Source organism: Desmodus rotundus, chromosome 5 (genome assembly GCF_022682495.2).
Source record: "Desmodus rotundus isolate HL8 chromosome 5, HLdesRot8A.1, whole genome shotgun sequence".
Taxonomy (NCBI): Eukaryota; Metazoa; Chordata; class Mammalia; order Chiroptera; family Phyllostomidae; genus Desmodus; species Desmodus rotundus.
In genome coordinates this window covers 141,283,658-141,292,972 of record NC_071391.1, presented here as the reverse complement: position 1 = coordinate 141,292,972, position 9,315 = coordinate 141,283,658, and positions in this window count along the sequence as shown.

Genomic DNA, 9,315 nt, shown 5'->3' with positions numbered 1-9,315 from the left:
TTCAAGTTAGGTGTCTCTCTCCTCCAAACTCAATTTTCTTTTTTTTTTAATTAATGTTTTATTGTCTTTTGCCCATCACCATTTAGTCCCCTTATGCCCCCGCCCCCCACAGTCACCACGCTGCTGTCTATGTCCATGAGTCCTTTTTCCTTTTTGCTCAATCCCTCCACTCCCTAACTTCCCCCCACCCTTAGCTGTCAGCCTGCTTTCTATCTGTGAGTCTGTCTTTATTTTGTTTGTTAGTTCATCTTGTTCATTAGATTCCACACGAATGAAATAACATGGTATTTATCTTTCTCTGACTGGCTTATTTCACTTATCATAATGTTCTCCAGGTCCATCTATACCATTGCAAAGGGTAAATTTTCTTTTTTTCCTATGGTCAAGTGGTATTCCATTGTGTAAATGTCCTACAATTGTTTTATCCACTCATCTACTGATGGACACTTGGGCTGCTTCCAAATCTTGGCGATTGTTAATAATGCTGCAATGAACATAGGGCTGCTTATGTTCTTTTGAACTAGTGTTTTGGGTTCCTTCAGATATATTCCCAGAAGTGGGATCTCTGGATCAAGAGGCAGATCCATTTTTAATTTTTTGAGGTATTTCTATTCTGTTTTCTACAGTGGCTGCACCAGTCTGCATTCCCACCAACAGTGCAAAAGTGTTCCCCTTTCTTCGAATCCTCTCTAGTACTTGTTTTTTGTTGATTTACTGATGAGAACCATTCTGACAGGTGTGAGATGATACCTCAGTGTGTTTTAATTTGCATTTCCCTGATGATTAGTGACATTGAGCATCTTTTCATTGGCCATCTCTATGTCCTCTTTGGAGAAATGTCTATTCAGGTCTTTTGTCCATTTTTTTTTAATTGGGTTGTTTGTTTCTTTGGCATTGAGTTTTAAGTTCTTTATCAATTTTGGATATTAACCCTTTATCAGATGTATTGGCAAATATGTTCTCCCATTCTGTGGGATGTCTTTTTATTTTTTTTTTTGATGTTTCCTTTGCTCTGGAAAACCTTTTTAGTTTGATATAGTCCCATTTGTTTATTTTTTCTTTTGTTTCTCTTGCCTGGGGAGATATACCTGGTAAATATTGCTATGGGCAATGCCTGAAATTTTGCTGCTTATGTTTTCTTATATAATTTTTATGGTTTTGGGTCTAACACTTAAGCCTTTAATCCATTTTGAATTTATTCTTGTGTGTGGTATAAGAAAGTGGCCTACTTTCATTTTTCTGCATGTGTCTGTACAATTTTCCCAACACAATTTATTGAGTAAACTATCTTTAGCCCATTGTATGTGCTTGCTTCCTCTGTTGAATTTTAATTGACTATAAAGTTGTGGGTTTATTTCTGGGCTCTCTATTCTATTCCATTGATCTATGTATCTGTTTTTATGCCCAGTACCATGCTGTTTTGATTACTATGGCCTTATAGTGTAGTTTGATATTAGGTAGTGTGATTCCTCCAACTTTGTTTTTCTTTCTCAGGATTGCTGTTGCTATGTGGGGTCTTCTGTGGTTCCATATAAATTTCTGAAATATTTTTTCTAGTCCTGGGAAATATGTCACTACTACCTTACTGCAAAGGTGTGACACATGGGTCATGTCATGGGCAGTATCCTGGAGTTGTTAGAAAATTTTGTTAGAAACATGGTCCTCTCCTCTAAAGAATCAGAATCTGCATTTCAACAAGATCCTCAGATAATTCTGATGTACTTCATAGTATGAAATCTCAAAATCAGATCTACAGATGATCTGTGTCAGAATCATATGGGAGCAGTAAAAATGGCAGTTTTGGGTCCAGTTCCAGACCTATTTAATCAGTGTCCTTGGGAATGAGAACTCAGATTACTTTTTGAAACTTACTGAAGTTTCAGAAACATAGATCTACACTGGATCTAGAAAACTAATGATCCTCAACTACAAGATTGCCACCTCAAGCTTCCATTCTATCTTTTTGATCATGACTCCCTAACCTCATATTTTGTCAGCTGCACATGTTTGGTCAATCCCTTTCTGGTTCTCTTTTCTTTTGGCTCCAAGTTTGCTTTACTTATCATATGAATATGATTTACCTTTTGTTAATTTTTGTCAGTGTGAGCATGTGTCAATAAAATGATACAAAGACTATTTTAATATCTTAGAAGATGATGTAAAGGTTCCTTTTGTTGAGATCACTGGGCATATTTGCAAGAAGTGTTTGATAAGCCACCTGATGTCCAGAAGTTTGCAAAGGCAAGCTCAAATAACATGGTGATTACAATGTTCTCTGAGGATGGAAGGACACTTGAACTTCTTGGCCTTTTGTTTTTTTCTGTGAGTATACAGGTTTGGGATGGAGATGAATGCTCTGTAAGACAGATGACAGGAGCTGGCATGTATGGAAGAAAAGTAGAAGAAAACCTCAGTTGCGATAAGGGAAACAGGGCTTTGGAGGAAGGCAAGCCATGAGGTTGTGGGGTATGTTATACTGCGCCCTGGCTGAGTCACCTACACCATCTTCAGCAAAGTCTCCTTTGCTATGGTTTTTTTTTTCTTATTAACTTATTTGGGGTAGGGAGTGAATGGGAGGAGAACCAGAGGTGATGCCAGAAGGTGAGTCATGGTGGATGTGGTAGGCAAGATGTCCAGAGATTGAGGGGACACCTGACATCAAAGTTATGTCAGTATCTGCTGAGAAGATTGGGGCTGCCCTTGTAGTTTTGCCCATTTAATTTCTTAGTACTATCTTTTTAAGACAATGCTTTCAAATCCCTCTTTGTTTTAAAGTCACCAGTCCCTGGCCCTACTCTCAGAAATTCTTGTTCAGTTGGTTTGGAGGATGACCCAGACATAAAAAGAAAAAAGTTTTTTAAGTTCCCAAATGACTCTAAACTATGCAGCTAAAATTGGGAACTAATGCCTTGAACAGTGTGGCTCAGTTGGTTGGGCGTCGTACTACCAAGTAGAAGGTCCCTGGTTCTATTTCCGGTCAGGGCACATGCCTAGGTTATGGATTCAGTTCCAGGCCAGGGAGCATTCCAAAGGCAACCAATTAATGTTTCTCTGTCACATCAATGTTTCTCTCCCTCTCATTCTCCTTTCCTTCCCCTCTCTCTGAAAATAAATAAATAAAAATTTAAAACTGAGAACGAAAGAAGAAAATCCAAATTAATCCATACAGTGCATGTTATGACTAACAAAAAGAAAAAGTATATGTAGATAAGATTTTTTCTCTGTCTCTTCTCTATTTTTTCTCTTTCTTAATTTTCCCTTTATTTATTTCTTCCTTTCTTTGTTCCTTTTTAATTTTTTTTCTTCCTTTCTTTCTTGTTTCTTTATTTCTTTCATCACTGAGACAATTTTGAACTATTATTCTGATGGTTTTTTATTATATAAGCACTCAATATATGTGTTGAGTTCCTAAACAAAAAGAGAATGCCATTAAAATAATCAATCGGTATAGACAAATCCAAATTATTATAATTTACTTAATTATTTTTTATTAAAGAACATTTATGGATAATATGAAGTTAGTAGTAATATATTATAAATATATGTTCATCTGATTTGATAGTTATCTGAATATATTTAAATAGACATTTTTTCCCAAGTAAGTAAATTTCTCAGAAACCATGTTTTTTCCAAAATTGATTTTATTGAAGACCTAGTTTTTAGGGCTTGGGGTATTTTTTTAAAAAAATGGTGCTTTAAAAATGTAGGCATGTTTTAAATAAATATTCTTAAACCGCTTTTCAATATCTCAGTAGAGTCTACAGAAAAATTGGGAAAAAGGTCAGATGAAGTTGAGAAAGTCCAAAGTAAACTGTATGGAGGAAGGATCCCCTGGTAGTGAAAGATTCATCAATGGGATGACCCACTGAGATCAGCATGGGATGGACCGACTCTGCGATGCTACGGCTTTGGGTTGGGGGTGATAGGTAAGGTATTAAAATTGGATTCTCCGGGAAAAACCCATCTGTTCTTATAAGTTCTTCTAAAATTGTAGAGAAAATTAAAAAATAATCTAAGTCCTTAATTTAGTGCAACATCACTGGCTGGTTATTTTAAAGACCTTACATAGTTAAGAGTTTGCCATAAACATATTTACACAACTATATTTCTCTTACCATGGTTGTTTATTAGAGACACGTCTTCTCAATATACTTAATTGTATCTATAGGTACATAAGAGTAGTGTTTTTTGAACCCATTTGTTTACCTAAGAATAGAAATCCTTTAATAGAATGTACAAATATATATTTACCAGATATTAATATACTATGTTGTGACTATCACAGATTGAAATCTGTCCTAACCAGTAGTGCCATTAGCATACATACCATGCTCGAAAACTTCAGCTAAGTGATTTCATTTATTTATTTCAGCTTCATTGTGCTATAATTGACATTTAATAAACCGTATATATTTAGAGTCTGCAATCTGATAAGCTGTCTTGTATATGCCCCTGAAACCGCCACTACAATGAAGATAATGAGCATATGCGTCAACCCCCCAAGTTTTCTCGTGTCCTTTTGCAATGTGTCTCCCCGCCACACTTCTCTGCAGCAGCCACCACTCTGCTTTCTGTCACTGTAGATTGGAATGGTTCTGGCTTCTTTCTCTGAGCATAACTATTTTGAGATTCATCTTTGTTACTGCATGAATCAATAGTTCATTCTTCTTCCTTGCTGAGTAGCATTCCACTGTAGGTGGGATGCACAACCATTTGTTTATATTTCCCTAAAAATGTTAAAGGACATTTTAGTTCCCGATTTTTGGCTATTGCAAATAAACTTCTGTGAACATTAGTTTACATGTCTTTTTATAGACATATGCTTTCATTCCTCAAGGTTAATGTTGAGGAGTGGAATGTTGGATATTTAACAGTTGCATGTCTAACTTTTTAAGAACCTACAGAAGTGTTTTCCAAAGAGGTTGTAGTATTTTGCGTGGGCAAATGTAATGTACCACCAGCAGTGTGTGAGAGTTTCAGTCTCTTCACATCTTCAAGGCAGTTTTGGTGTTAGCCATTCTAATTAAAGCACAGTTATAGTTCTGTGGAACTTCGAGGATGTGATTTTAAAGACTTCCTTGCTAGAGAAATAGGAGGATAAAAAAATAGGTTTAGTCTCTCTTTCTTTTCCTGCCCTGTCCTAGATTTTAGTTTGTGCATCTCTTCAAAAACCATATTTTTTCCTGCTCTACCATGGCCAAAAGAGTTCATTCACCTTTCCCCTTTGACTCTTGCACACAACTGTGTGCCCTTAAAGAAACTAACAACAAGAATTAGGGGTGCCCTGGAGGCAATGTCCAATTCAGTCCATGTAATCAATCATATCTGTTTCGCTGAACTATAATGACCCTGCGGACAAGAAAACATCTTCACTGGAGCAGACTTGTTCCCATGAAGTCCTTAACATTTGGGGGTGGGGGGGTAGTAAGGAGTTCTTAACATTTAGCTTCTACCATGCTCAATGATACCTACTATTCTTTTCTTGGGCATATAATGAATTGTATTGGTATGTAGGTATGGTATCATATCAAAATATAAGGATAAATATATCAGTAGATCACCTAACCCATTTTTAAAAATACTGTCATTAATAATTCAAGTTAAAGAACAGAATTAGTTACATAATATACAATATCACAATAGACATTTACAAATAATGATTAGTAGCAGCTGTCTTGGGCTTCATCAAGAATTATTCCCCCAAAACTAAGTAAAGGCCTTGAAGATAAATACATAACCCCGAGGAACAATTTCCAAGAGACACAAAGAAAAACAATTCACTACTTTCAGCATTAAGGAAAGTAGCCAAAATATTGTAAGGGCTCACCAAATTATAATAGTGGCCAGGAAAACTGTTACAAATCCCTAGTCCATGCAGCTTTATAGGGGACATCACTTTTTAATGCAGTATTTTGGTTTCTGTTTTCATTGAACTTCATATTCCACACCTAGTGTTTTACTCAACTACTGAGGAGCTGAGATTAAGTTTTTATGTTACATGACTTTCTTTGTGCACATTTCCCATAAGTCATTCCAAACTACTCTCATACAGCATAAAGGAGAAACTGGGAAAACCTCTCGTCAACCTCCACCCTTTAGAATATTATTCCTGAATTAGATGTGATATAGTGGACATTATGACCTCTAAGAGTCTAATCTAAATCTAATCTAAGCATCTAATCTTGGCCAAGATGATGGTCTTGATGATAGTGATGATGAAGTTGATGATCAAGATGAAGTTAATGATGATGATGATAACAATAATACTACTAATGATGATGGCAGCTAACATTTCCAGAGCGCTTACTCTGGGCCAGCACTCAGCTAAGGGCTTTGCAGGCACTGTCTGTCTCATTTAAGCTTCACAAAACCCTGTCAGGTTGGTCCTGTTATTATCTCTCTTTTACAAAGAAGTTCAGTGAAATGAATTACACAGACTGTATACCACTCTGCAAGCTCTCTGCATTCTGGTTTTGTCTCTCTGTTACTACAAAAAAATGGGACTTAGCACTAATATTTGCTATTAGCAGAAAACTTGCAGGACAGACAATGCCCAATTTGGTTGGAGGAAGAGCTCAATAGCTCTCAACCTGGATAACAATCAGTTAATGGATGTAGATATCAGGACTCGGGGAGCAAGCTCTTCAAGCAGCAGATCATTATGCAGCAGCTCAGCATGTTTATTAATCATTGTGCACAATTAAAATGCCATTTCATCCCTCTAATTAAAACAAGTAGTTCCCCGAGGCTAGCACCTGAACTAATGAAGCTTGGTTGCCTAAGGATCTCACTCAGGGAAGGGAATTAAACAATGGAGGAAACCATATGTTTACCGCATAACCCCCAAAACGTCAAACTGTATATGACATCATAAGGGAGTGGACCATTTGATACCGTGATTTGAAAGAGACAGAGATGCTTCTGTTTATGAGCAAAGGCTAGGTTTACATATTGAAATCATTCTCATTTTGGAATTGGTCAGGTCCCATCTTTTGTCACCCAATATACGTAACAATTGATTTTGAATTACCATCCTTCTTGGTAGTGGAAAGGGAGTCTTGATCTTCAGAGGAGTTCCAAGGATTGTAGGTTGGCATCCAGGTATTTGGGAGGCTGCAGGGGTTTGTTAAATTGCTTGATTCTACAAATGAAAAGGTATATAGGCAGGTTGTGGAAGCACAACTTAGAGCAGTGGAAAAATGAATGGGCTAGGTGAAGGAAAACCTAAAATTCAGTCCCTGCATTGCCATTGCAACTAAATGACCCTGGATAAGGCTGTTAGTTCTGTATTGTAAAATAGGAAAACAGAAGTAGTTAATCATCAAGTGTTCTCCTAGTTCTAAAATTTCTGTGGTTTTGAGAGAATTTGTGATTAACAAAGCAGCTCAAAGAGTTTTCATTATATCCTAATATCTCTACAAATTTAGCTGAATCAAGGCTTACTTTTTCTTCTAATTTCTGTTTAGCTTACTGCCATATCTTTAATGTCTGGCATTATACCTTGCATATATCAGTTATTCAATTAAATATACAAAGTACAAATCACTTTAAATCTGCAGATCTTAGTGACTCAGTGGTTTCAGTGCTCTGCTCCCAAATAAGTGATACTACAAAGAGAAGAACCAGCCTACACAGGGTTCTGCATTGCTTCTCTGGCAAATATTGGGATTATGAGAGTTGCTTTCATTTCAGCCAGTCTTGCCAACTTGGTTTCCTACAATTCTGTGCTTGAAAGGTATGATTTCACTTGCACTAAGCAAAAAGCTATGGTTTATTCTTCCTCCACTTTGCCTATTATTCTCTTGGTCCTCGCGATTCCCTGATGTTACAGAAACATTTTTATCCTAGAAGTTTGAAGAATTTAGGAGTATTCATTCTTAATCTAGTTTTTTTATGGGTCACAGAGTTCTGTGAGAATCTGGTAGTTGTCATGGAACCTCTACCAGAATAATGCAAGTACAGTTTTGCAAACAACTGTGAAATGAGAGATTCATAGACTTCCTGAAACTCATTTGTGGAGCTCATTTTCAGTTGAGAATCCTTATTTTAAAGGATTATATAAGAATTTCCAATAGTCTTTTATGAAGTCCTCGTCTAGTCACCTCTCTTGCTTCTCTTTTAGCAAATGAAGAAAGATGGGTAGCTAACAGACAAGTAGGGATTTTTTTTTGGGGGGGCGGGTAGAGACAGGACCAGTAATACATCTATGTCAATGATGTCTTTTGTTTAAATAATGTAAAAAGACAATAATGAAGTGGTAGTAGCCACACTAGAAGAAAACAGGTCAACTATAGAAAATATTAGGGCCTTAATTTTCTCACACTATCTATCCTATTCTCAAGGACAGGAGGAAATTGGTAACTGGAAATTACAAACTCAGGTTTTAGGATCTAAGAATCTAAGAGTTTAAATATTTCTGATTTGGGACAATTATTCAAATGTGAAACCTAAGTTTTTTCTGTTGAAACTGAAGCTCAGTTTCTCTTGTATGTCATGGTAGGAAATATAACTTGCTCAATAAGACATGTAGAAACTAGCAAAAATCAGCCAATAACTCAGATGAAGTGGCATGATAATTGGGTTTCCTAAGCATTTTTTGGTATTAAAACAAGTTAATCAACCATAAAACACAAATTCATCAGAATCGAAGGTCTTATTCAATTAACTTCTGGCCTTAAACACTTAAGTGTTTTTTTTTTTCATTCTTTCAAACCATTATGTCATACTTTGCCAAGAGACAGGATTTCTGGGGTGGGAAATTCCAAAGATGAAATAAGAGCCAATTCTTTTAAACTGTATCAGTTTATCCATAATTATTATTTTTAGTAAAAATGAAAACAAAATTCATTTCTTCTTTCCCAGAAGGGAGTTAAAATCTTAAACTTACAAGTTCAAGCAGAGGAACTGAAATTGTATAGGTTTTTTGTTTGAAGCAACCCTTATATTTTTATATAATATTTACTCTAAAACATTGGATAAACTAGAAACTCGGGAGGCAAAATATCTATTAATATAATACCACCAACACATGATGTTGTGCCTAGATGCTTTATTTCAAATTGATTTACAACTTCTTAATATCTTTTATTGGTATTAAAGTCATAGATTTATAGTCAAACTAGGTAAGTGTAAACCTTTACTAGTCCCCAAATCATAGCTACAGCTTTAGCATTCCTGGATGTAAGCCTTTGGAAATGAAACATAAAACCATATGTTGACAAGCTACATTGTGGTAGAGTTAAAAGAGCAGAAGAGCGTTTCTGTTTTTTTGTTTTGTTTTGTTTTTATGTTTTTTGGTCAGGCAAATCTGGGTTA